This window comes from Prionailurus bengalensis, chromosome E1, assembly GCF_016509475.1.
Source record: "Prionailurus bengalensis isolate Pbe53 chromosome E1, Fcat_Pben_1.1_paternal_pri, whole genome shotgun sequence".
NCBI lineage: Eukaryota > Metazoa > Chordata > Mammalia > Carnivora > Felidae > Prionailurus > Prionailurus bengalensis.
In genome coordinates, this window is record NC_057347.1 from 23735709 (window position 1) to 23760652 (window position 24944).

At 41.7% G+C, this 24944-nt stretch overlaps 1 protein-coding gene across 15 annotated transcripts in view; it reads left to right on the forward strand.

The window, feature by feature from the left end:
- ACACA (acetyl-CoA carboxylase alpha) overlaps positions 1-24944 on the forward strand; it is a 282866-nt gene that overhangs the window by 25595 nt on the left and 232327 nt on the right. For 3 of the 15 annotated variants that reach the window (XM_043583813.1, XM_043583820.1, XM_043583814.1), the window contains exon 1: positions 17614-17842. The exons of 10 other annotated variants lie outside the window; for them this stretch is intronic. The gene's annotated coding sequence lies outside the window, so the exon portion shown is untranslated. Of the gene's footprint in view, positions 1-11891; positions 12159-14457; positions 14571-17540; positions 17843-18184; positions 18362-24944 lie in introns of those variants that run through there. 2 more of the 15 variants (XM_043583816.1, XM_043583815.1) reach the window with 2 other exon arrangements.

Below are 24944 nucleotides of genomic sequence, written 5' to 3' on the forward strand. Positions count from 1 at the left end.
TGCTCCATGTTTTGGTTTCCTTTCTCCGTAAGATGGTTATAATAAAGTAATTCTTGGTCTACCTATTTCGGAGTAATGTGAAGATCAGAAACAAAAATGAGGAAGCGGGTGTGAAAACACTTTGCAAACTTTATGATATTATGACTGAAAGAGAAGGAAAAACCTAGTGATCCTCTAGTAGAACTGTGCCCTCTAGCCACAGGGATAATAGTATTTCAATGTGGCATGTCTTCCTACCTCCTTAGAGTCCCTGTTTCAGAGTCTACTTAAATTAGCTTCATCTGTCAGTGTATTTTCGGTTCTGCCTAAGCTTCGAAATTAACGTCCATCTATGTTGGCAGTTCTTGTAGGTCTCATCTGTTAGGTAATTGAGCATTTAGGTGGAGGACATCTATAACTCCAAGCACTCCATTCCCAGTGATGCTGGAGTTGCAGTATTAGTTTTTCTTTAGCTAAGGATATTTGAGCAAGAATGTCCCTTTAAGGGCATACAAACTCCAAATGTATGAAATGGATAATTTAGGAGATGAGATGATGCTTTACTTTATCATAAAAGAATTTATGTTAAATAGGAACATTAGGTATATATATTTAAATGGAAATCTCTCTTGGAGATTTTTCTGTGATAATATAAAGAGCTTATTTGGCAGGCCTTACATAATTCTGTTGAGTTTGTGCTTCAGATGAACCTCCCTTTTTATATCTAGAAATTATATCATCTGGCCAAATCTATTCTACAGCTGTAGAAACTAAGCACTGGGAGAAATTAAGTAACTTGTCAGAAATGACCATTAATAACAGAATAAACACTCATTTGGTGATATTCCTTCTATACCCCAGTGTCACATGGGGTAAACAATCATTAGGAGTTAGTTCACACTAACCAAATTCCAAAGAGCCAATCGATATACTAAATCTATATACTACATTTTAAAAAAACTTACATAGGAGAGGTGCCTGGGTGGCCCAGTTGGTTAAGTGTCTGACTCTTGGTTTTGGCTCAGGTCATGATCTCAGCGTCATGAGATCCAGCCCCCATTGGGCTCCTCACTGAGCATGGAGCCTGCTTAAGATTCTCTCTCTCCCTCTGTCCCTACCCTGCACTTGTGCATGCCTACTCTTTCTAAAAAAATAATAATAAAGTAAAATTTAAAAAATTACATAGGAGAATGTATCCATTAAATGGATCAGGTAGGATTTTTCTCTTCTAGGTACCCTGTTCTAAATATATAGGTTCTTTTGAAATCTAATTAGAATTTTTTGACTAATACAGAATCTGAGCAATAAGAACTAGGTGGTATAAATTATCAGTGATAAAGACCTAATGAGTCATCTTTCTCCACCAGAAAGAAATTTTAGAATATTTGTAATAGAGGATCTTTTCCTTGGCCAAATTCCATAAACAGTAATAAATAGTCTTCTTCTTAAATTTTTCTATGTTCCATGTTGAACCACGTCTTCTGACAACTAACTGTTATAGTACATTCTCATCCTTACAGTTTCAAATTCCTATTTTGTTCTGTGCACATGTTCACAAACTGTCTTCTGATTGTTTCTGGGACAGCTTTCTGTGCAGACTGATGTCAACCATAGTGTTGTAATTTTAGAGGGCATCTCTTTTACGACCTTGCATATTTGACCATTTATTTAATTTTTATTTCTACCCTACTTGGAGTCTGACATCCTGCCATTCAATGTAAGTTTAAATTCAGAATAGGTAGTTTCACATTTTTAAATGAGTGTTATTTCACAAGTCCATTCATAAGTTGGTTGTTTGGAATTCATCATTGTTCCATAGAAATGTGTTGTGAATAACAATTAGGTCTGCAAACTAATCCATAAACATCCATTTAATCTCTTTGACTGACTCACATAGTGCAGGGTATTAGCTTAAATTCTGCATTCAGGAAGCAATCACCATGCCATGAAGGAAGGAGGAAGAAACATACCCAGGGAAAATTTTTGAATTACATCAGGTTGATCTCTGGCGTCCCTCCACCCCCTTAATCTCCCAGGTTTCCTTGTCCCAAATTTCTAAGAAATAGTTCCCTTAATTGCCTGAGTCCTACAATGCACACTATATCCAAATAAAATCCACCCTGTAGAGAGGACTCTAGACTCCAGAATGACTTAAATTCACTATTATTGATACCTGCCATTGACTTAAGGGGGCGTGTCAACTGTTAGGAGGAAAACAATCTGGTTGAATTACTTTACATTAATATCAAGTGACCAAAACCCCCAAACACTATCAGAATCTTTAAAAAAAATTTTTTTTAATGTTTATTTATTTTTGAGAGGGAGAGACAGAGACAGAATGTAAGTGGGGTAGGGGCAGAGAGAGAGGGAGACACAGAATTTGAAGCAGGTTCCAGGCTCTGAGCTGTTAGCACAGAGCCCGACGCAGGGCTTGAACTCACAGACCACGAGATCATGACCTGAGCTGAAGTTGAACGATTAACCAACTGAGCTAGAATCTTTTAACCTTTTAATAAGAGGGTTCCCCCCTGCCACATTGTTACCATATGAACTTAGAAAGCACAATCAGGGGAATGAAAACATTTATGTCATGTGAGGATATATAATTTACAGTACCTAGGCCACATCCCAATAATCCACTTATTTGCCAATCTCTAGTTCTCTAAACAGATTGTAGTTTTTAAAGTTTTTTTCCCATTATTCTGCCTGGGAACCCTCAGTTTCTCTAAAGTGTCAAGTTTTATTTTTCCAGCAGTGCAACAGTAGCATTGAGGGGATTGCCTATATGTAAAGGGAAACTGCCAAAACCATAAACTACTTGACAGACAGAAAGAATGGGTAGGGGAAGGAAAGGAGGGCAGAACAGAGAAACTTAAGGCTGATGTCAAGAACCATTGCCCAGCAGTTGAGAGGGAACAGGCGTTCTCACAGTGTGGGTAGAAATGCAAAATGGAGTGACTGCTATGGAGGGTAATTTAGTAATAGCTATCAAACTTTTTTTTAAAGCTTATTTATTTATTTTGAGAGAGAGAGAAAGAGAGAGAGAGAGAGAGCTAGTGAGCAGGGAGGGTCAGAGAGGGAGAGAGAATCTCAAGCAGGCTCCACACTATCAGCACTTTTCACTGTAAATCTGTGCAGTTTAAGTATTTTACGGTCTGCATTCAATATAAATTAAATTCAAACAACCATTCTCAAAAGAAGACCTATCGGGGCGCCTGGGTGGCTCAGTCGATTGAGTGTCTGACAGCTCATGGGTTTGAGCCCAGTGTCAGTCTCTGTGCTGGCAGCTCAGAGCCTGGAGCCTGCTTCAGATTCTGTGTCTCTCTCTCTCTCTCTTTCTGCCCCTCCCCTGCTTGCACTCTGTCTCTTTCAAAAATAAAACATTAAATTTTTTTTAAAAAATAAGATATTTAAGATCTGGGCTGAGAATAGGGGAGATGGGCCTCTTTTAAAGGTACAGAGTATCTGGAATGACAAAATGATTTTTCAGGAAGGGCCCATTCGCTACTTTGCATTAGCACGTCCCTTCTCACATCCTTTGGGAAGAGCCCAGGCAGCTGTTCCACATGGCAGCTGCTATCTTTGAGTTCGCCGGGGTGGGGGGTGGGGGGGTGCGTGGGAGGGGAAGAAACAAAAAAAAGGTCAGGATTTACAATTTATTGGGTACTCTTTAGAATTATAAGCATTGGAGAGGGAGATGCAAAGGAATACAGTTCCTTCTCATATAACTTGCAATTGGGGAGATCAAACGCTATCAAAAAAGATTTTAGGGGCACCTTGGTGACTCAGTTGGTTAAGTGTCCGACTTTGGCTCAGGTCACGATCTCACAGTTTGTGAGTTCGAGCCCCACATCAGGCTCTGTGCTGACAGCTCGGAGCCTGGAGCTTGCTTTGGATTCTGTGTCTCCCTCTCTCTCTGCCCCTCCCCTGCTCGCTCGCTCGCTCACTCACTCTCTCAAAAAATAAACATAAAAGATTTTAACAATATACAAGTAGGAGTTAGCCTAGCTCAAAGAAAACTGAGTACCAATCCATTACATTTCGGGGGAAGAAAAGGTGAAATTGATTTAAATGAAATTAATAAGTTAATGAAAAGACTAATCAACCCATTCCTTCAAGCGCTGCTTATCTCTTCTCCTTGCTCTGCCTTCTTATATTAAAATATTTTTAAATTTAATTTATTTATTTGGAGAGAGACAGAGCACAAGCAGGGTAAGGGCAGAGAGAGGGAGGGAGAAAGAATCCGAAGCTGGCTCCACCTGTCAGCACAGAGCCCGACGTGGGGTCGATCTCACAAACTATGAGATTATGACCCAAGCCAAAATCAAAAGTCAGACGTTTAACTAAGTCACCCAGGAGCCCCTGCTTTCTTATATTAAAACTCTTGAGGGACGCCTGCGTGGCTTAGTCAATTGAGCATCCAACTCTTGATTTTGGCTTCAGTCATGATCCCAGGGTTGTGAGATCAAGTGCCACATCTTGCTCCTCACTGAACATGGAGCCTGCTTAAGATTGTCTCTCTCGCTTCCGCTCTGCCCCTCTCTCCTGGCCTCAGAAAAACAAAACAAAAACAAACAAAACAACAAAACCAACAAAAACCCAAACCCTTTTGAAAGTTTATTAAATGTAACATTGAACAAGGTATCTCTTCAGGTTTCCATGAAACCATATAGGTAATAGTTTATGCTTTCGGCACATAACTCACAAGGTGTAGTGAGTTTTCTTCATCTGTTAAATGTACTGAACTGCACTTTGAATGCTGCATCTTGACTGTTTGGCCTTAACTCTGATTAGGTAATTTCAGAGATGAAATGTTTGGACACTTTGAAAAAAACCATGTTTTAAATAAACAGTTATCAGAGAGCAGCAAATGGTACCATTCCACCCTCCCACCCTTACTCGGACCTTTCCTATCCTAAGAGCATCCCCAACTGTTTGGATGTACCACCTTAGAAAAAGACAGCATCTTATAAGGGTTATGAATTTGGGAGTCTTAGGTGTTGATAATACTGAAACTGTGACAGCACCCTCCAGTAAAGAAAGCCATCTATCACTGAGAGGACTTTCAATGTTAGTTACATGAATAAGACAGAAGGATGCATCACATTCTCTAAAGACTTCTCACCATGAAACAACTATCTGAGTTAAATAAGTTACAGTCCTGCCTAGAAGCAAGAGAATACGGGGGATGACCGTAAAACATCACCTACTGAGTAGTGGCTTTATTTCTATCTGGTAGAATGGACCTGCAAACACATTCTAGGGCTCTATGGATTTTCTTAGATACTAGGTTACAGAAATACTTTTCTTCCTTCCTTCCTTTCTTTCTTTCTTTCTTTCTTTTAGAGTTTATTTATTTATTTTGAGAGAGACAGAGTGAGTGGGGGAGGGGCAGAGAGAGAGAGAGAGGAGAGAGAGGGAAACAGAGGATCCAAGGCTGGCTCAACACTGACAGCAGTGAGCCCAATGCGGGGCTCGAACCCACGAACTGCAAGATCATGACCTGAGCTGAAGTTGGACATTCAACTGACTGATCCACCCAGGCTCCCTGTTCTTACCTTTCTTGCCAACATCACAGAATATAATGATTAGGCTGAAAACCAAGATGGTATCCATGTTAGCTTGAGCAGATGCTTCTTAAATAGCCCCTTAGTTTTCATGCTAGGTGCTCTTACTGCCCTGGAACCAAGTTTGACCCTGGGAGAGTCTGGTTCCACCCTAACTATTTTGCCCCATTCCCTAAGACCTAGTAATAGAGGTGATTGGAGAGAGGACCAAATGTTCCTATTAATGACTGACTCAAAAAGTCTTCCTCCGACTTCACTGCTGGTGCCAACATAAGGAACTGTAATTACCTAGAGGTTTCCCTAGAATGAAGGACATAAACACTCAGTAATAAGGTTTGCAAATGCTTGCAGATGGACACATAGACATTCACGTGCATGCTCACTGACACAGGCTTACAGATTTATACACTGACATTAAGAGATGTAGAGATTTCTATTAAGCAAGGTGATTTCAAGAATAGAGCAGGGAACTAGGAGTGAATGAGTTAGTGAATTATATGGTAGAGAGCACTGGACTAGGAATTGATAGAATTGGGTTTTAGTGTAAGCCCTGTTATTAACTATGTCACCTTGAGAAACTTGCTTGAGTTCTCTAAATCTCAGTTTTCTCCTCTATAACTAGAGAATTCCAAACAAATAATCCCTAGAATTTATTCAGTTACATGCATAAACTCGCATTAGCACAAACATACCTACCGAGTTTTTCACATTTTCACACCCCTGAATAGTGAAGTGAGTATAGGTAGACCACATTGCACCATGACTGTTGCATTGAGAGGTGGTGAGGAAGTGCTAAGAACACTGGGAGAGTGATTCTGTCTGAAGTTTGGGAAGGCTTTCCTAGACAGATGACTGTTGAAGATTTTTCTTTTCTTTTTTTTTTTTTAAGTTTTATTTATTTGGGGGGGTGGTGCAGAGAGAGAGAGAGAGAGAGAATCCCAAACAGGCCCTATGCTGTCAGCACAGAGCCTGACATGGGGCTTGAGCTCATGAACTGTGAGGTCATGACCTGAGCTGAGATCAAGAGTCAGACGCTCAACTGACTGAGCCACCCAGGTGCCCCTGAAAATTTTTCTAAAATTGTATCTTTTAGCAAAGAGTATATATATATCTAGTATACTCTGTAGACTTTGTGATAGCATAAATAGGTGGATCATACAACAGAAGTGAAGATCTACTCAGATCCTCTGCCTAAGTCAAGAGTCTTTGCAGTCTTTCTACTCACTGTAAATTTAATTGATTGAAGCCAACATAGGTTGGACTATGTGTAAGAAGGTCGTGGAGCCTGACACTCTGATAATGGTATGAGGGGAGCTTGAGCCAAGGGACTTTCCATGAGGGAGTTCATGAGACCCAAGGCAAATCAGAATTTAGATATTACCCTGTTTCCTGGCATTTTAATTCAGGTTGAAATCTGGCTGAATTTAGCTCAAGGGAAATCTTGATGGGGAAACAGAATGGAAAGAGGTGTCACCAAAGGATAGCATGTTGCCTGAAATGTGGAAGAAGTGCTGAGCTTGCAACCATGGTGCCTTTCACTTGTTTATTCAACAAGTGCTGTGGCCAGCCACTATTCTAGCAGTGAGCCAGACCAAGTCTGTGTTCACATGAAATGATGGGAAGCAGACTATAAACACAGTTGAAAACAAACTAGTGCAGAGGGCTAATGATAATATACAAATGCAAATACAAGATAATTAGAGGTTGTGATAGTTGTGAAGTAGCAAACAGGTGATAAGGTGAAGAACTACTAGCAGAGGTTACATTTAGAGTGGTCAGGGCGGACTTCCCTGAGGAGGTGACATCTGAGCTGAGAAAATCGAGAGGGTAGATGGCATAGAAGCCAATAAAGGAGAGTCTTTCAAGGAAGGAATCAGCTGGTCAAATGCTGTGTTGAGGTTGTGTATAATAAAGACCATATCGGTGGATTTGACAATTTTGTGACAGCAGTTGAAGCAGATTGGCGGAAGCAGGAAAGGGCTGAGAGGGAATCGGAGCTGAAAACGTGTATGTAACTTTTTTGAGATGTTTTGCTATGTAAAGGAGCAGAGAGGCCACTGAGTGGAGGGAACATAAGTGCCTCAGATCTTTATTGTTCCAGAGCAATACTGGAACCTAGAGCATTACTTTTTTCCCTGCTGCAGTTGCCGGATTCTCTTAGCAGGGCAGGTGGGTAGGGAGAATAAAGGGGCTCCATTGCCTTCCGTGAGTTTCATGATTTTTGCTTACTATTACCTTAACATGATTGCGTGATCCTCTGCTCCCTTTTGGTATCAGACACTCTCCCTGCACTGCCCCCCACCGTCTGTCTATTTGAAGTATTCTATAGATTCATTCTTTCCTAGATGCCACATTAGATGCCAGTGCTGCCCCCTTGGAGCAGCGGTAGGAAAATATCTAGGGCTCGCTATTGTCATTCTGTGTCACAAGGTGGCAGAAGAGCTCACTCTTCCCAGAGGAAACCTCGTGCTTGGACAAAGATAAAGTGGAAGAGTTTTCTTTTACCGATTTTTAGACCCTTCCCTTTTTCTTTTGTGTCTCAAAGGCCCAAAAGTAATCCTGCATGTTGGTGTGGCTATACCGTGGGATACAGAGAAGCAAGAGAGCTGTATTAACAAGGCAAAATACCTGGGTCCCTTTCTGTACTACTAGATACTTTGAGTGGTTTTCAATGTCTGGAGTATATGTGGAGGAGAGGATAATCTCTCTTGATCTCCTTTCCCTACAACAAAGATTTCTAATTTAGGAGGGAAAGAAAGCTATAACATAGGTAAGTTATCTTTTTTTCCCTTTTCTTCTTCTTTTTTTTTTTTTTTATTATAGTATAAGATTCGAAAGTAAGAATAGTATGAAAGCTCTCTTTACAGAGAGGGGGCATTTGAAAGTAAATGCTCTAGGTAAGTTTTCTGATGTGTGCAGGTAAGAGATGTGATTCTGGAAGATAATGGGAAACTAGAACTGGATGGATCAAACGGTGGGTCTGTGGAAGGAGCATTTGTCAAGAAGCCAAGAGGTTTAACTAAGTTCTAGATTAGGGTCTGTAATTGACTGAATCACTGTAAGTCACTTAACTTCTCTGGCCTCTGTTTCAGTTTCTTGAGATGGTTAGACAAGATGATTTTGAAACCTCTTACAGCTCTAAAATTACTATTTTAATGCCATGCTCTGCTTCTCTTTCTTTTAAAGGTGCATGCTTTTGTTTGGTTGGTTTGGTTTATTTTAAATTCTTTTATTGTGGAATGTATCATACATATAGAAGAGTATATAGAAAATAAGTGTAATTTTAATTAATAACAACAGTAATAACAATGAGGACAGCATATAGCCATCGCCCAAATTAAGAAATTAAACATTGCCAGTGTCTTAGAAACTGTTTATTTTCTGATCCCACTCATTTCCCTCCTCCCAATCATTTTTCCAAGGTTTTTAAGTCGTCAACTATGTGTATCACTAAAAATATACTTTTTTTGCCTGCTTTTGAAGTTATATAAATGGATTCATTCTTTATGTATTTTAAGGTATACTTTTTATTATGTATAACACAAAATGGATATACCTCTCTTCGTGTCCTCTCTCAGTCATTACCTACCTTCAGAGTAACCATTATTCAGATTTTTACCACCACAAATGAGTTTTGCCTATTTTTGAACTTTATATAACCAGAAACATACTCTTTTGTGTCTGGCTTTTTTTTGCTCAACATTATGGTTTTTTTAATTTTAAAGTTGATTTATTTATTTTGAGAGAGAGCGAGAGAGTGAGCATGAGCAGAGAAGGGGCAGAGAGAGAGAATTCAAAGTAGGCTCCACACTGTCAGCAGAGAGCCAGACATGGGGCACGAACTCACCAGCCCTGAGATCATGACCTGAACTGAAATCAAGAGTCGGTCACTTAACCGACTGAGCCTCCCAGGCATCCTGCTCAACATTATGTTTGTAAAATTCATCCGTATTTCATTGTAGAATTGTTTGTTTATTCTCATTATTTTATAATATTCCACTGTATTAATATACCACAATTTATGTATCCATTCTACTGCCGAGAGACCTGGGGTTCCCAGTTTTTTACTATAATGAACGATGAACATGGGCACATATGAAAGTTTCTCTGGTGGCTCAGTCTGACTTCAGCTCAGGTCAGAATCTCACCATTCATGAGTTGGAGCCTCGTGTGGAGCTCTATGCTGACAGCTCAGAGTCTGCAGCCTGCTTTGGATTCTGTGTCCCCCTCTCTGGACCTCCCCCGCTTGCACTCTGTCTCTCAAAAATAAACATTAGGGGCGCCTGGGTGGCGCAGTCGGTTAAGCGTCCGACTTCAGCCAGGTCACGATCTCGCGGTCTGGGAGTTCGAGCCCCGCGTCGGGCTCTGGGCTGATGGCTCAGAGCCTGGAGCCTGTTTCCGATTCCGTGTCTGCCTCTCTCTCTGCCCCTCCCCCGTTCAAGCTCTGTCTCTCTCTGTCCCAAAAATAAATAAACGTTGAAAAAAAAATTAAAAAAAAAAATAAATAAACATTAAAAAAAAATAAAAAAAGAAGAAAGTTTCTCTGGAGTATAAATTCAGAAATGGAAGGTGGGTTATAGGGTAGACAGGATATGTTCAGCTTTACTAATTAATGCCAAATTGTTTTCTAAGAGGTTGTCCCCATTTACACTTCTGTCTGAAGTACATGAATGTTCCTGTTGTTCCACATCCTTGCCAAAGAGGCCAAAGAGGCTTTTCAGTGTGGTACAACCATGGGACTCAGAGTGCCAGCCTTCCATTGGTTTTCAGAAGCCCAGGCCAGTCACTTCTCCTGTTTGCTTGCTCCCTCCAAATCAGGGTAAAGGATTCAGATTATCCCTAGGTCTCTGATCACATGCTCTATTACACTGGGATATTGGCCTCGGGTGAGTGGGGTGGTGAATTTAATAACATAAAAATTCCTGAATTAAGTGAACATCTGTAGGATATTTTGTTCTTGTACCGAGCACTCATAGGATATAGAAGGGGGCACAGAAGGAAGAGGGAAAGTGATATTTTCAGTGTGCTTGTTATGTTCCAAGCTCTGTGTTGGAAACTTTACATTTTGGTTATAACATTTAATCCAAAACACAACCTTACAAGGTAGCTCTTATACCTCAGTTTTATAGACAAGGAAGGAAACTGTGGCTCAGAAAAGGGGTCATTTGCTCAAGGTCACAGAGCTAATTAGTGACAGAGTCAGGATTCAAAGCCTGGTCTATCTGATTAAAGAGCTCAAACTTTGCAATACAACACAGAGAAGGCAAAGTCCCTGCTGCGCTTGAGGTATTTTGGCTTAGATTGCCAGTTCCAAGAATCAGTTCTTCTCATTTCTGCTTGCCTGTATTGACCCTCAAAATTACGGTATTCAATTGATTATGGCCAACTCATTCATTGATTTAAACTGTATTTTATTTTCATTCATTTTTGCTTTCCCTTATCTTTCTTTTTGCTGTACACATGAGCACAGCAGATCCACTGATGAACAAGATTTGTGTTGGGGACATGGCCTTCTACCTGCTGGTCTAATGTGTTGACCAGAGGTGAGAGTGAAAAAAGACAGGAAGATTGTGAAATCTTCTGGTCCAAATTATGATATGAGAAAACTTTAAGACTGAAGAAAAGGATGAAAGGAAGTTGAATGATGGCTCACTTTTCCTTAAAAATGGAGGCTCAGTAAAATTTACTAATGTATTATATATCGTGTTGCATATGTAATAATAATGGAGAGTGAGGGTATCTGGGGTAGATAAGCAGAGATCTAAACATGTAGCAGGAAAAAGCTTAGTCTGATATATAAGGAGTAATGTAGACACTGGAGAAGTCTGAAGAGAAAGTGAGGACAAGAGTAGAAAGTAAACTCACCAGGAACATTTTTATTGATTTGCAGGAGAATGAGTTCAGAGATGAGAAGATCATAAAGCTGATCAATATAAAATGTCAAAATCCCAGCATTGAGCAAGACCTAAATGAACCATCTTGTCCATTTTTCTGCCTCTAGGTAAAAGGGCCCTTTAAACTTTCTTTAGCTGTTGAGTTGTGAGCTATGTTGACTTAGGTTTAAAAAAGAAAAGATATTGGAGGTGTCATGGAAGAAGGAGCTAAGGTTAGGTAACTACCAAATATGGATAGAGACTAGGTGTTCAGGACTAGATGACAAGGAGGGAGGGACAACTGAAATGCCTTTTGAAAACCCATGTACCCATGTGAAAACCCAAGTGTCCATGTGAAAACATCGTGGTGAATCTCTACTATGAACTATGTTCTTTGTTGTGTAATCCTACCTTTCATCATCAGAAGCAGACTTATAAAGTGGCTTCCTTGAGGACATTTTCTGACTTCATGGTGTGAAGTTCCCTCAGGCTCTTAAGTCTGGATGAACCTGAATGGCTGACCAGAACAAAGAAGTGTAGTGTTCCATAGTTTTCAGATAAGGCTTTTATGCCTTTTTCCCTTATCTCACAACTGGAGCTACAATTCTGGTCAAGGCACTGACTTTCTTGATGAAGTCTGTCCATCTATAAAAAAGCCAAGTACCATACTGGAGTCTTTGCCTCCCAGAGGTGACATGAAGACGGATAAGCAGACAGCCGGAACAAAGTGGCCTCTCAGGTACAGAGTTAATCTTTATTTCAGTCAGTGAAGTACTTACTAATATTTATACCTACACCTACTCTAAGAGCTGTAGAGGGGAGTACCAAACTATAAGAAATGCTCTCTGCCTTTAAGATTATTAAAATTAAGTCGGAGAGCTAAAACCAATATACACATAGAAAATTATAGCCTAATAAGTGCTGAACCAGGTGGTCATGACCAGACTGCTACAGGAATTCAGAGGAGAGATCAGTGGAAGCTGGAGAAGTAAAAGAGATCTTAGAGAATATGGGACTTCCAAGGAATAGAAAGATTCAGAAAATAGGAGGTAGGAAGGATGACGTCAGCCAAGGTCAGAATAGGTATGGCAGTCTGGGGCACCTGGGTGGCTCAGTTCATTAAGCATCCAACTTCATGATCTCACAGTTTGTGAGTTCCAGCCCCGCGTCAGGCTCTATGCTGACAGCTCAGAGTCTGGAGCCTGCTTTGGATTCTGTATCTCCCTCTCTTCTCTGCCCCTCCATCACTCACGCTCTGTCTCTCTCTCTCTCTCTCTCTAAAATAAAAAAAAAAAAACAACATTAAAAACAATTAAAGGGGCAGCTGGGTGGCTCAGTTGGTTAAGCTTCTGACTTCAGCTCAGGTCATGATCTCATGGCTCATAAGTTTGAGCCCGCTCTGTGCTGACAGCTCAGAGCCTGTAGCCTCCTTCTGATTCTGTGTCTCCCTCTCTCTCTGCCTCTCTCCCACTTGTGCTCTGTCTCTCTCTCAAAAATAAATAAACATTTAAAATATTAAAAAAAAAAAAGAATAGGTATGGCAAGAACTAGAAGCCAGGTTAGAGAATACATTATATAACGGAGGTCAGTGGGAAATAATATCTCAGTGTTTCCTCTATCCTCTGTTCTAAAAGTTGATCACTGACCTTGCTACTTAAGGAATTTGGAACCGTGGCCAACCACCAGGACAGGTGGGCTCTTCACTGTTCAGTTTCCCATTAAGGCACTTTCTTTCCTCCCTTGGTTTAACTCTGGCCTGACCTGATAGACTTTCCTGTCTTAGAAGTGCAGGTGTAGGAGGCATTGCTGTTTAACAGAGACACTGGCAGCAGAGGGGAACAATAATGATAAGCCCTAAACTATTATTCTCAAACTTCAGGTTGAGTAATTACTAATTTTTTAAAAAGTCTTCATTAAAAAATAATAATTAAAAAAATAATTTTTTAAATATTTCTGTGAGAGAGCGCGCAGGCGCGTATGTGTGGGGGAGGGGCAGAGGGAGAGGGAGACACAGAACCCGAAGCAGTCTCCAGGCTCGGAGCTCTCAGCACAGGTGTTCAGGACTGGATAACAAAGCACCCCATGAAATTTTTTTTGAGTGTTTATTTATCTTTGAGAAAAAGAGACAAAGCATGAGCAGAGGAGGAGCAGAAAGAGAGAGGGAGACAGAATCCGAAGCAGGTTCCAGGCTCCAAACCATCAGCACAGAGCCTAATACAGGGCTCAAACCCACAAACCACAAGATCAGGACACGAGCAGAAGTCAGATGCTCAAATGGAACAGAGTGGCCTCTGAGCTACCCAGGCACCTTGGGAATCTGAAGTTTAACAAGCACCTAGTGATTCTATTTCATGCGGTCAGTGGAACATTGAGAAACACTGCCCTAAACTGAAACAGAATTGAAAATAAAGTGCCAAAATGGCTTGGACATTGACACACCTACTGTTTATATATTTCAAGGCTTACTCATTTTATATAATGTTTATTTATTTATTTTTGAGGCAGAGAGAGTACAAGTGGGGGAGTGACAGAGGGAGAAGGAGAGAATCTTAAGCAGGCTCCGTGCTGTCAGTGTGGCACCATACGTGGGGGTCCCAAACTCTGAGATCATTACCTGAGTTGAAATCAAGAGTCAGAAGCTTCACTAAGTGAGCCACTCCGGTGCCCCAAGTCTTACTCATTTTTGAAAATTTATCCTCTCCCATCTATGGCTCTTATAAAATTCACATGGCTATCATCTAAGGAGCAAGACATAGACACTGTTTTCATGTTTAGTTTTGTCTTCCTAACTAGACTGTATCACCTTAAAGACAGGAACTGCTTAGAGTTTTCTTACTTTCCCCAGAGTAGGAAGAGAGACCATCTTTAAGGCTGGAAGGTAGCTGGAATGCTCAAGATAAGTCCCTGATACCTTTATGTAACCTTCCTGAAAGACCTGGAAGCCATTTGACACTTGGGAGCTATTAGTTTTCTAGGGCTGCCATAATAAAGTATCACCAACTGGGTGGCTTAAACAACAGAAATTTATTTCTTCACAGTTCTGAAGGCTATTAAGTCCAAGATCAAGGTGTCTGCAGGGTTGGTCTCTTCTGAGGCTTCTCTCTTTGGCTTGTAGATAGCCATCTTCTCCAGCATAAAAGCCACAGTTCTGGTAAGTGCTTCATCAATTGTGATTCACAGATGGTTTTCTCTCTGTCCGTGTGTCCTAATTTCTTTTTCTTTTCAAAGATTTTATTTTTAAGTAATCTCTACACCCAGCGTGGGGCTTGAACCCACAAACCTGAGATCAGATCAAGAATTACATACTCCTTGGGGCACCTGGGTGGCGCAGTCGGTTAAGCGTCCGACTTCAGCCAGGTCACGATCTCGTGCTCCGTGAGTTCGAGCCCCGCGTCGGGCTCTGGGCTGATGGCTCAGAGCCTGGAGCCTGTTTCCGATTCTGTGTCTCCCTCTCTCTCTGCCCCTCCCCCGTTCATGCTCTGTCTCTCTCTGTCCCAAAAATAAATAAACGTTGAAAAAAAAAAAAATTAAAAAAAAAAAAAAAAAAGAATTACATACTCCAGGGTGCCTGGGTGGCTCAGTCGGTTAAGCGTCCAACTTCAGCTCAGGTCATGATCTCATGGTCCGTGAGTTCGAGCCCCGCGTCGGGCTCTGTGCTGACAGCTCAGAGCCTGGAGCCTGTTTCAGATTCTGTGTCTCCCTCTCTCTGACCCTCCCCCGTTTATGCTCTGTCTCTTTCTGTCTCAAAAATAAATAAAGGTTAAAAAAAATTAAAAAAAAAAAAAGAATCACATACTCCATTAAGGAATCTACCCCTGAAATCATTGTTGCACTATATGCTAACTTGGATTTAAGTTAAAAAAATAAAAGAAAAAAAAGAAAGAAAAAAAAAAAAGAATCGCATACTCTACCGACTGAGCTAGCCAGGCACCACTCCTTTCCTCATAAAGACAAAAGTCATTTGGAATTAGGGCTCACCCTAATGACCCCATTTAAAATTTTAATTTCCTCTTTAAAGACCCTATTCCCAATACTCACATTTTGAGGTACTGGGGGTTAGAATTTCAACATACGAATTTTGGAACACAATTTAGCCCATTATAGCTGTCTAGTTTCAGCTTCTAGAAGTATGCCACTCCATTCACTCTCTTCTCTTCCACCTGTTAGTCTTGTATAGTAAGTTCTCTCTCCACCCTTTGGCTCTCCTCCTCCACTTCTTACAGATTATAATGGCTTGTGTGGCAAGAACTCATGGAACAGCTCTAAAGAGCTTAAACTAGCAGGTTGTGGCATGCACCAAACAACACAACACTGAGGAGCTGTTGAAATTCTAGATGCATTATTTTAAAGACCTAGTTCTCTGCCTACACATCTTAATATTTGATAATAACTAGATTTTATGTAAGTGGTCTTGGTATATATCCTAACTCATCCTTCATTTTCTTCCACTGTGGTTCTTTCATCAGGCCTTTCCTTGTCTGGTTCTTCTCAGAGCTCAGTTACTTCAAATATTCAGTGAGGTGAGAAGCAGGATATGTAAGGACTTGCTGAAGTTTCACAGAAGTTCCTGAGAGTTACCCCTGGTTTTGCAGTGCTCCTAAGGCTGATATACAGCAACACCACTAAGAAAGAATCTTGGGGGCAGAGTTCCTATTACTTAGAAATAGGAAAGGTATATGAAAAATAAAAGAGGCAGCCTCAAGATTTTTAGTTCTTTCCAAGAGAGGCAAAGCTTCCCTCTTCCTGGGGCCTTTTTTCCCCCCCAGTCAAGTCAAACATCTTGTTAAAACCAGGAAGTTATGCTCATTTACCTTTAAGTTCTAATTTTCCTATCTCTGTTCCTTGACAGATGCATCCAACGACAGACACAGTCATTGTGAAAAATGGCTCACTGCTCTGTAAGGTCCAAATGTTTCCAAATTTCTTTTTCCAGTTCCTATTAAAGTAGGTTGGTAAACTCTTGGAGAAGCTACCACCTAGTGGTATTATGAGGAGTCCTAGGTGAATATTGTCCCTTGTTGACGAACCTTCCCATCTTTCTGCCTCTGCTTCAGCCCAAGAACTGACCTCAGGTGTGTACTCCTATCCTATGTACTTTTTGCCCTCTGGCATAGAGCTCCTTCTCACCAAATCACCATTCACTGTCCTTCTCTTGACATTTAGCACAAGACTGTGTAAAGATCAGGCAAGTACTCTGGGTGCTTCATTAAATTCTTGTAAGGGGTTAAGCTCACCCCTTTTTTTCTGAAGTGCAGTTTTCTCCAATTTTCTTTCTCTTCCATCTGATAGTTGTATTATATACTGAAACTCTTAACTGTTACTTTTCAACACACAGCCACCATGAAAGTGTGGCTGTGAAGTAACTGGTAAAGGTAGAAGGAACTGGTTGGCTTCTGTTCAATGACTTGGCGGAACCACAATGGAGGTTGGGAGGGTTGCTCTAACCGGAGAAATCCGGAATTTATTGCCCTCTATTTTCCCTGCTCAAGGCAGGCAGAAAGAACTGTTGTCCATTGGCACTCTGCCCTTCTTACTGAGCTTCCTTTACTGAGGCTTTCCCTCAATAATCCAGGATCCTGCACCTCAGAGTCTTTTGGAGTGGGCTGCTTTGGGGCCACCTAGCAAGCCAATGGGCTGGTTATGTTGTTCCAGAATAGGGGTTAGCCTGTACTCTGTACTAACTTGGAAACTAGCCTGTGTGATCCTGGGCAATTCATGCATGCAATACCCACTTCTTCAAGGGGTTAGTATTGAAAACGATAAGGTCCTTACGGGCCCGAACACCACCTATTCTGCTCCGTCCTCTTTGGTACTGCAAGCTGGCTGGCTTCTCACTTTCTGCGGCCCGTGAGCTTCTCTCCCTTCTGGGAGGTGCACGTGGGGCCGTTTCCCCCACCCGCCCCTCCTCCGCCGGCAGGCGAGAAGGGCTAGCCGGCCCTGCACCCGCCCCCACCAAAGGGGGCGGTGAAGGGTGAGCCTAGGGCGCCACGACCGCCCGGGACCCGCCCGCCCTCTCGCCGCTGGGCCCCGAATGGCAGAGCGGCGCTCGGACCATCGGCATCGCCTCACGTCGCCCCGCCCCGAGCCTTCCTCTCATTGGCTGTCGCCCGGTCCTCGGGGCCCGCGCCTCTCATCGAGGCCGGCCACACCGAGCCGCAGCGGGGAGCGGGGTCGGAGGTGAACGGCCCGGAGTAACCCCGGACGTAGTCGCCTCATGGGGCTCGCCTGCTGAGGTGGGAGGCAGGGGCGGGGCGGGGGCGGGGCCGGCTCCCGTGAAGCCCCGCCCCTCACCGTGTGCCTGGCCGGCCTGGTGCTGCGAGCCTGTCAGCCATCGCCGGAGCTGCCGGCCTCTCCTCCCGTCCACCACCGCCTCTGCGCAGGGGCTTCCCCGGGCCGCCGGACCACCGACGCCTCCGCTTTGAGGTGAGGTGAGAGCCGCTCCAGGGCCGGTGATCCGACTTGGCGAGGCTGGGGCCGGGGGAGGGGCGGCGGTAGCCCGGGGCCGCCTCCCGCCAGCACGCGGGCCCGGGCTCCATCCCGTCCGGACCTGTGCTGGGCAGCCCAGCCCTCTCCGCAGCTCTGGGCCCTTGAGTTTCCCTCTGGGGGAGACGCAGAGGGGCCTGGGGTCTCGGGGTGGGTGGTGGGAACTCAGACCCCGGAACTTGGAGTCGTACAGCCCAGGGCCTCTAAGGAGGGACTGGGGTGTCTGCCTGGAGCTCGTCACCATCCTCCTCCCTATCCTTGGCGTGGTTTGATTCCTTCCAGACGCTCTCCAGTCCGACCCAGTGCTCGGGAGAGGGAGAAGACCCACGTGGGAAAGAGATGTTGAGGATTAGGTCCACTTGCGTTGAAAGTCGTCTTTCTCTCGCAGAGTGAGGTGTGGGGTGCAGAGCTTCTGTTGCTCTCGCTGTGTCTTTGTATCGTGGTGGGAGCCGGGGCCAGGTGAGTTGTCCCTTGCCAGCTCCTCCTCCTGAGATTTTATTGTTTTCTGTGAGGGACGTAGTGAAAGTACAAGCCTGTCGTTGCTCTCCTCTCCATTTGACATACTGACCAAGGGAATCTATCGGAGATGGAACGTAGGAAAGTGGATGTGAAGCTAATGATTTCAGAGGGAAATGTGCGTGGGGGTCCTGCCTGGGTCAGTGCCAACACTATTCTGTGTTTGGAGATGGGACGTAAACGCCAGTGAACACTTGGAATCAGCTGTAAATATCAGGGACCTCTGTAGGCCTTATGGGTTTTATATTAGCATATAAGAATACAACTATTTGGGGAAAAGACTTTAATTTCAGGTATTTTTGTTTTGTTTTTGTTTTGGGCTCTAAGTTTAGGATGGAAATCAGACGACCCGAGGACTTCCTGATTTTATCTCTACTTAAGCAGTGTTTCTGTAATTTCCCAGTGTGTGGAGTACACCTAATAACTTGTCTTCAGTCTGAGAAGTTGGTCCCCTGAATTTCTTTTTTCATTCATTCATTCATTCTTTTTTTTTAATTTCCCAATCCAAAGCGCAGATTGGGAAGGTTACTGCCTTTGGTTGTGTGGTTTCTTTTCCTCAGGGAGAAGGAGTTCTTTGATTTGTCTATTACTTCTTGGTGGGGATGCCTTGGCTGTCTGTGATGAGAAAGAGTTATGCGCTGACAGGCACTTTTAAGGAAAGGGTTGTAGTCCAATAGAGTAGGACAGCAGCTGCAGTGTCCAGGTGGGTGCCTGCTTGCTACAAAGTAGCAAGTTTCTTTTCACTTCCTTCTGTTGCCTCAGTTTCCTCATTTGTAATAACAGGAGGACTGTTGTGAATCCAAGAATAATTAACAAACATTGTAAAGTGGGCATATGAAAGTTGTCATAGTCTTTATTTACAAATCTGCCTGTGTTTACTTCTGTTGCAGAACTTTTGTTTTGAATTACCAGTGCAGAATAGAAATACATCAAGCATAAGATTCAATTATTTTAAAATGGAAGGAAAGGTGGAGAAATGGTGGCATTTGGTTTAATGAACTTAGAGTTCAGATGATGACTGGTTTATGTCAAAGAACTGGCATTGTGAAAGGTGGCCTCAGAACTCTCTCATCTGATACTCACCTCTCTAAATTTTGTGAACAGGTTCAGGTGTAGATCACCATGTAACGTTCTATTTTCTTTTCAGTCAGTGACTAGGAGAATTTTTTACCTGTCACACAGACTGGCTTAACAGGTTAGGGCTAGTGTTTTTCTTTCTTTAAAAACATTTTTTGGTAGCTAATATTCTAATAGTACTGGTTGAAGAAAGAAGTAAAATAAAAATTGTTGGAATTAGACATTGGAATTTAGTATTTCTTTAAAAAAATTTTTTTTTTTAACGCTACAGAGAGAAACAGAGCATGAGCATGGGAGGGGCAGAGAGAGGAGGAGACACAGAATCTGAAGCAGGCTGCAGGCTCTGAGCTGTCAGCACAGAGCCCAAAGCAGGGCCAAACCGCTCGCAAGATCATGACCTGAGCCAAAGTCGGGCACAACCTATGGAGCCACCCAGGCACCCCTGGGATTTAGTATTTCTAATTGGAGGAGTATTGTTACAATTCAGGAAAAAAAAAAGAAAAGGTTATATTATTATCTAACATGTTTTTAAAGGTTAATAAAGATAAAAGCTATGCATCGAGTATCTTCCCAAACCCTTGATAAAAAATTTCCATACCTGTGGAGGTGACTAACAATTTTATTAAATTTTTTTTTTTAACATTTATTTATTTTTGAGACAGAGACAGAATGAACGGGGGAGGGTCAGAGAGAGAGGGAGACACAGAATCGGAAGCAGGCTCCAGGCTCTGAGCCATCAGCCCAGAGCCTGATGCGGGGCTCGAACTCACGGACCGTGAGATCGTGACCTGAGCCGAAGTCGGACGCTCAACTGACTGAGCCACCCAGGCGCCCCTTTTTTTAAATTTAAAAAAAAAATTTTTTTTTTTTAACGTTTATTTATTTTTGAGACAGAGACAGAGCATGAACGGGGGAGGGTCAGAGAGAGAGGGAGACACAGAATCGGAAGACTAACAATTTTAAAGGAAGTCTTCATTGATCTTCCACTTCAACAGATTTTTGGCTAACTAGTTATTTGTTTGTTTCATTAATTTTGTAATTTAGTATTCACCATTTGAATGTAATAGACTATGCGAAGGTGATGTTAAATAGATGGAAAACTATGACAAATAGTTATGTAAAGACATTGCATGAACACAAGGAACATGGATCTGATTGATAGGGCACAAGTTCTTACGAGTTCGACCAACCAATCTTAGTATGTATGCTCTAAGGGTACAGTTCTCTTGTCAATTTGTCATTTTTTAAAGCTACCAAAAGCCATCTAGTCTCAGGATGTTTTAAGAAGGAAGTGAAAAGTGGCTTCAGCAAGATGTTAAGTGCCTCACCCAAAGGTTAGTAGGCCCCAGTTGTTTTGTCTTCCAAAGATGTTATTTGGGACTTAGGCTCATTCTATCCTTTTGGCATGCCAAGCTCACTGTAGTAGTAGTACTAGTGTTTACCATCACATGACATCAGGAATTAAAATTGCCTGGCAGTACTGGTTATGAAGTGGTCATCCCAGACAGAATAATCTTGTATAAATGGTTTTTCTCTTTGAAATGATAACACAAAAGTTTGAAAAGTCTGAATGAATCCATGGAGTTAAATTTGAAAAGCAGACTTAGTTTTGGAGAATCTTCTTCCAAGAAGTATAAGGTTTCATTTATGAATAATTGACTATCTCCTCTTACAGAAATAGAGTGTACATTCACTAATGAAGTTCCTAAAAATTACTCTCTGTTTTTGTAGACAGCTTTCAAATCTGCCTTAGTCATGTAAATTGACACACATGTCCATGTGTGTATTTACACACATGCCAAATTGGGATGGTAGGTTGAGTTCAGTAGGGATAATACCAGAAGATTAGCACCAGAAGGATAGATAGCTGGGTTGTTTGTGTTTTGTGCTTTAGCATTTAGTGGTATTCCTGGCCCTGACAAAGCGAGCCACATAATTTCCCTTTGATTCCATCTCATAAAATCTAAGAACTTAATAGAGCATTTAAGTATTGGAGTGTACCTTAGGAATTTTCTAGTCCAGTTTTCCAGTCAATATGAGAATATTTTATTTGATACTCTTGTTGAAAACTTTCAACTAGAGGCAGTTCATCATCTGACCTAATGCATCACAAGGCAACTAATTTTTGAGAGTTCTTCATTATTTTCAGTTTAAAACTATCTCCCTAAAACCACATAAGATGCTGTAACTCCAAGAGGATTAGAAATTTCTGTTTTAACCTGTAAATTTCTCCAGTTCCACGTATATAAAGTACAGTGCCTTAATATATCCAGGGGACTTGGGGCACAAAAAAAGAGCAATATTTCTTCAAGAAAGAAATTGTTCTTATCTTTGAGACTCAGGGAGGTAGTTGACACACCTCAATTATGGCTCCATCTTTTTCTGAATGCTGTTCTATAAAATAAGATTATGAGCATGAATTGATACATAATTCCAGAGCTTTTAAAAACTTATTTATTGTATTTATTTATTTTTATTTTTAAGTAGGCTCCACACCCAACATGGGGCTCAAACTTATGACCCCAAGACCCAGTTGCACACACCACATAGGGGCGCCTGGGTGGGTCAATCGGTTAAGCTTCCGACTTTAGCTCAGGTCATGATCTCGCAGTCCGTGGGTTCGAGCCCCACGTCAGGTTCTGTGCTGACAGCTCAGAGCCTGGAGCCTGCTTCAGATTCTGTGTCTCCCTCTCTCTCTCTGCCCCTCCCTCGCTCATGCTCTGTCTCTCTCTGTCTCAAAAATAAATAAAAACATTAAAACAAACAAACAAAAAAGAAGAGTTGCACACACCACCAACTGAGCCAGCCAGCTGCCCCCATAATCCCAGAGCCTTTTGAATTCACAAAATGGCTTTTTAGTTGGAGGCTTCTAAATGTTCTTAGGGAATATTTAAAATAAACATGTGGCTCGTGTCTCCCAGTTTTGTAACTCCAGTGTTCATTTAAATTTCTAGGGAACACTGATTCTGCAAAAGCTTAGTGTTTACACAGCATTGTGTGGTATTGGGGGTGATTGATCTAGAACCATCAGAAGAGATAATAACTTTTCCCAGCTTCTTTGAGGAGGTAACTCATAGTCAACTATACAGTAATATATATTAATAAATAAGCGAATGACATGCCTGTTGTCTAATTAAATGTTTAGGAAGATAAGAGATAAGGTATCAGAGTGGCATGGAATTAATTTGGTAAACCTTTTTATAAATTTATTTAAAATCCTCAGTTGCTAATACATGACTAATACATTAGTTCACGTAGTTCAAAATTTTAAACATACAAAAGGACATTTCCCCCCAACCTTGTTTTGCAGCCACCCAGTTCTTCCCACCAGAGGCAAGCAGTGTTATTAATTTCTTCTTTAGTTTTTTTTAATGTATATTTATTTTTGAGAGAGAGAGAGAGAGAGAGAGAGAGAGAGAGAGCACGTGCGTGCGACAGAGCACCAGTCGGGGAGAGACAGGGAGAGGGAGACACAGAATCCAAAGCAGTCTCCAGGCTCTGAGCTGTCTGGGGCTCGAACTCATGAACCGTGAGATCATGACGTGAGCCGCAGTCGGACACTTAACCAACTGAGCCACCCAAGCTCCTTGAGGTGTTTCTTTCTTTAATTTTTCTTATTGTGGTAAAATATATATAACATGAAATTTACCATCTTAACCATTTAAAGACATACAGTTCAGTATTAAATACATTTATAACCTTGTGCACCACTTCTATATCTTCTTTGGAGAAATGTCATTTTAAGTCCTTTGCCCACTACCATCCATCTCTAGAACTGTTTTCATCTTATAAAACTGAACCTCTGTACCCATTAAATAAGAGTTCCTCATTCTCCTCTCCCCCCAACCTCTGGCAACTATCATTCTCCTTTCTTGTCTCCATGATTTTGACATCATGTAAGAATCACACAACATTCTTTTTGTGACTGACTTATTTCACTTAGCATAGTGTCTTCAGGGTTCATCCACGGTGTAGCATATTGCAGAATGTCCTTCCTTTTTCAGGCTGAATAATACTTCATTGTATGTGTATGTCACATTTTGCTTATCCATTCATCCACCAGTGCACTCCCTTTTTCCATGTTTAAGCTATTGTGAATAATGCTGCTGTGAACATGGGTGTACAGACTCTTTGAGAGCCTGTATTCAATTCTTTTGGGTATGTATCCAAAAGTGGAATTGCTGGATCATATGGCAATTCTATTTTTAATTTTTTGAGGAGCCACCATACTGTTTTCCACAGTGGCTGTACAGTTTACGTTCCCACCAGTGGTGCCCAAGGGTTCCAATTTCTCCACGTTCATGCCAACACTTGCTTTCTGTTTTTTTTGATGGTGGCTATCCTAATGGGTATGGGTTGGTATCTTATTGCAGTTTTAATTTGTATCTCCCTAATAATTAGTGTGTTGAGCATATTGATGTGCTTATTGGCCACTTGTCTATCTTCTTTAGAGAAATGTCATTTTAAGTCCTTTGCCTGGTTTTAAATTGAGTTTGTTGATGGTTGACTTTCAGGAGTTCTTTATATATTCTGGATATTAATCTCTTATCAGATACATGATTTGCAAATATTTTCTCCTATTCTTTGGGTTGCCTTTTTCCTCTGTTGATAGTGTCTTTTGATGTACAAAATTTTTTAATTTTCAAGAAGTCCAGTCTGTTTTTTCTTTTGTTACCTGTGCTTTTGGTGTCATATCCAAGAAATCTTTTCCAAATTCAATGTTATGAAGCTTTTGTCTTATGTTTCTTGTAAGAGTTTTCTTGGTTCATGTTTTAAATTTTAGAGCCTTGATGCATTCTGAGTTAATTTTGGAGCCTTGATGCATTCTGAGTTAAATTCTGAGGGGAATGTTCAGCGTATTTGTTTATATGTAGAGATCCAGTTTTCCTAGCACCATTTGTTGAAAAGGCTGTCCTTTCTTTTTGAATGTGTTATTAGCACCATGTCAAATATCATTTGACCATATATGGGTTTATTTCTGGGCTCTCTTTTTTTTTTTTTTAATTGATGTGTAATTAACATACAGTGTTATATTAATTTAAGGTGTACAGTATAATTCAATAATTCTAAGCATTATTCAGTGCTCATCATGGTAAAGTGTATTCTTAAGGCTCTTTATTTCACCCATCCTCCTCCTCCCCCTACCTTCCCTCTGGCAACCACCAGCTTGTTCTCTGTTTTTAAGAGTCTGGTTTTTTGGGGCACCTGTGTGTCCCAGTCAATTGAGCATCTGACTCTTGGTTTCAGCTCAGGTCACGATCTCATGGTTTGTAGGATCTGGTCCCATGTCAGGCTCTGCTGGAGGCACGGAGCCCACTTGGGATTCTTTCTCCCTCTCTCTGACCCTCCTCCACTTGTGCTCTTTCTCTCTCTCTCGAAATAAATTAATGGGGCACCTGGGTGGCTCAGTTGGTTAAGTGCGGACTTCGGCTCAGGTCATGATCTCACA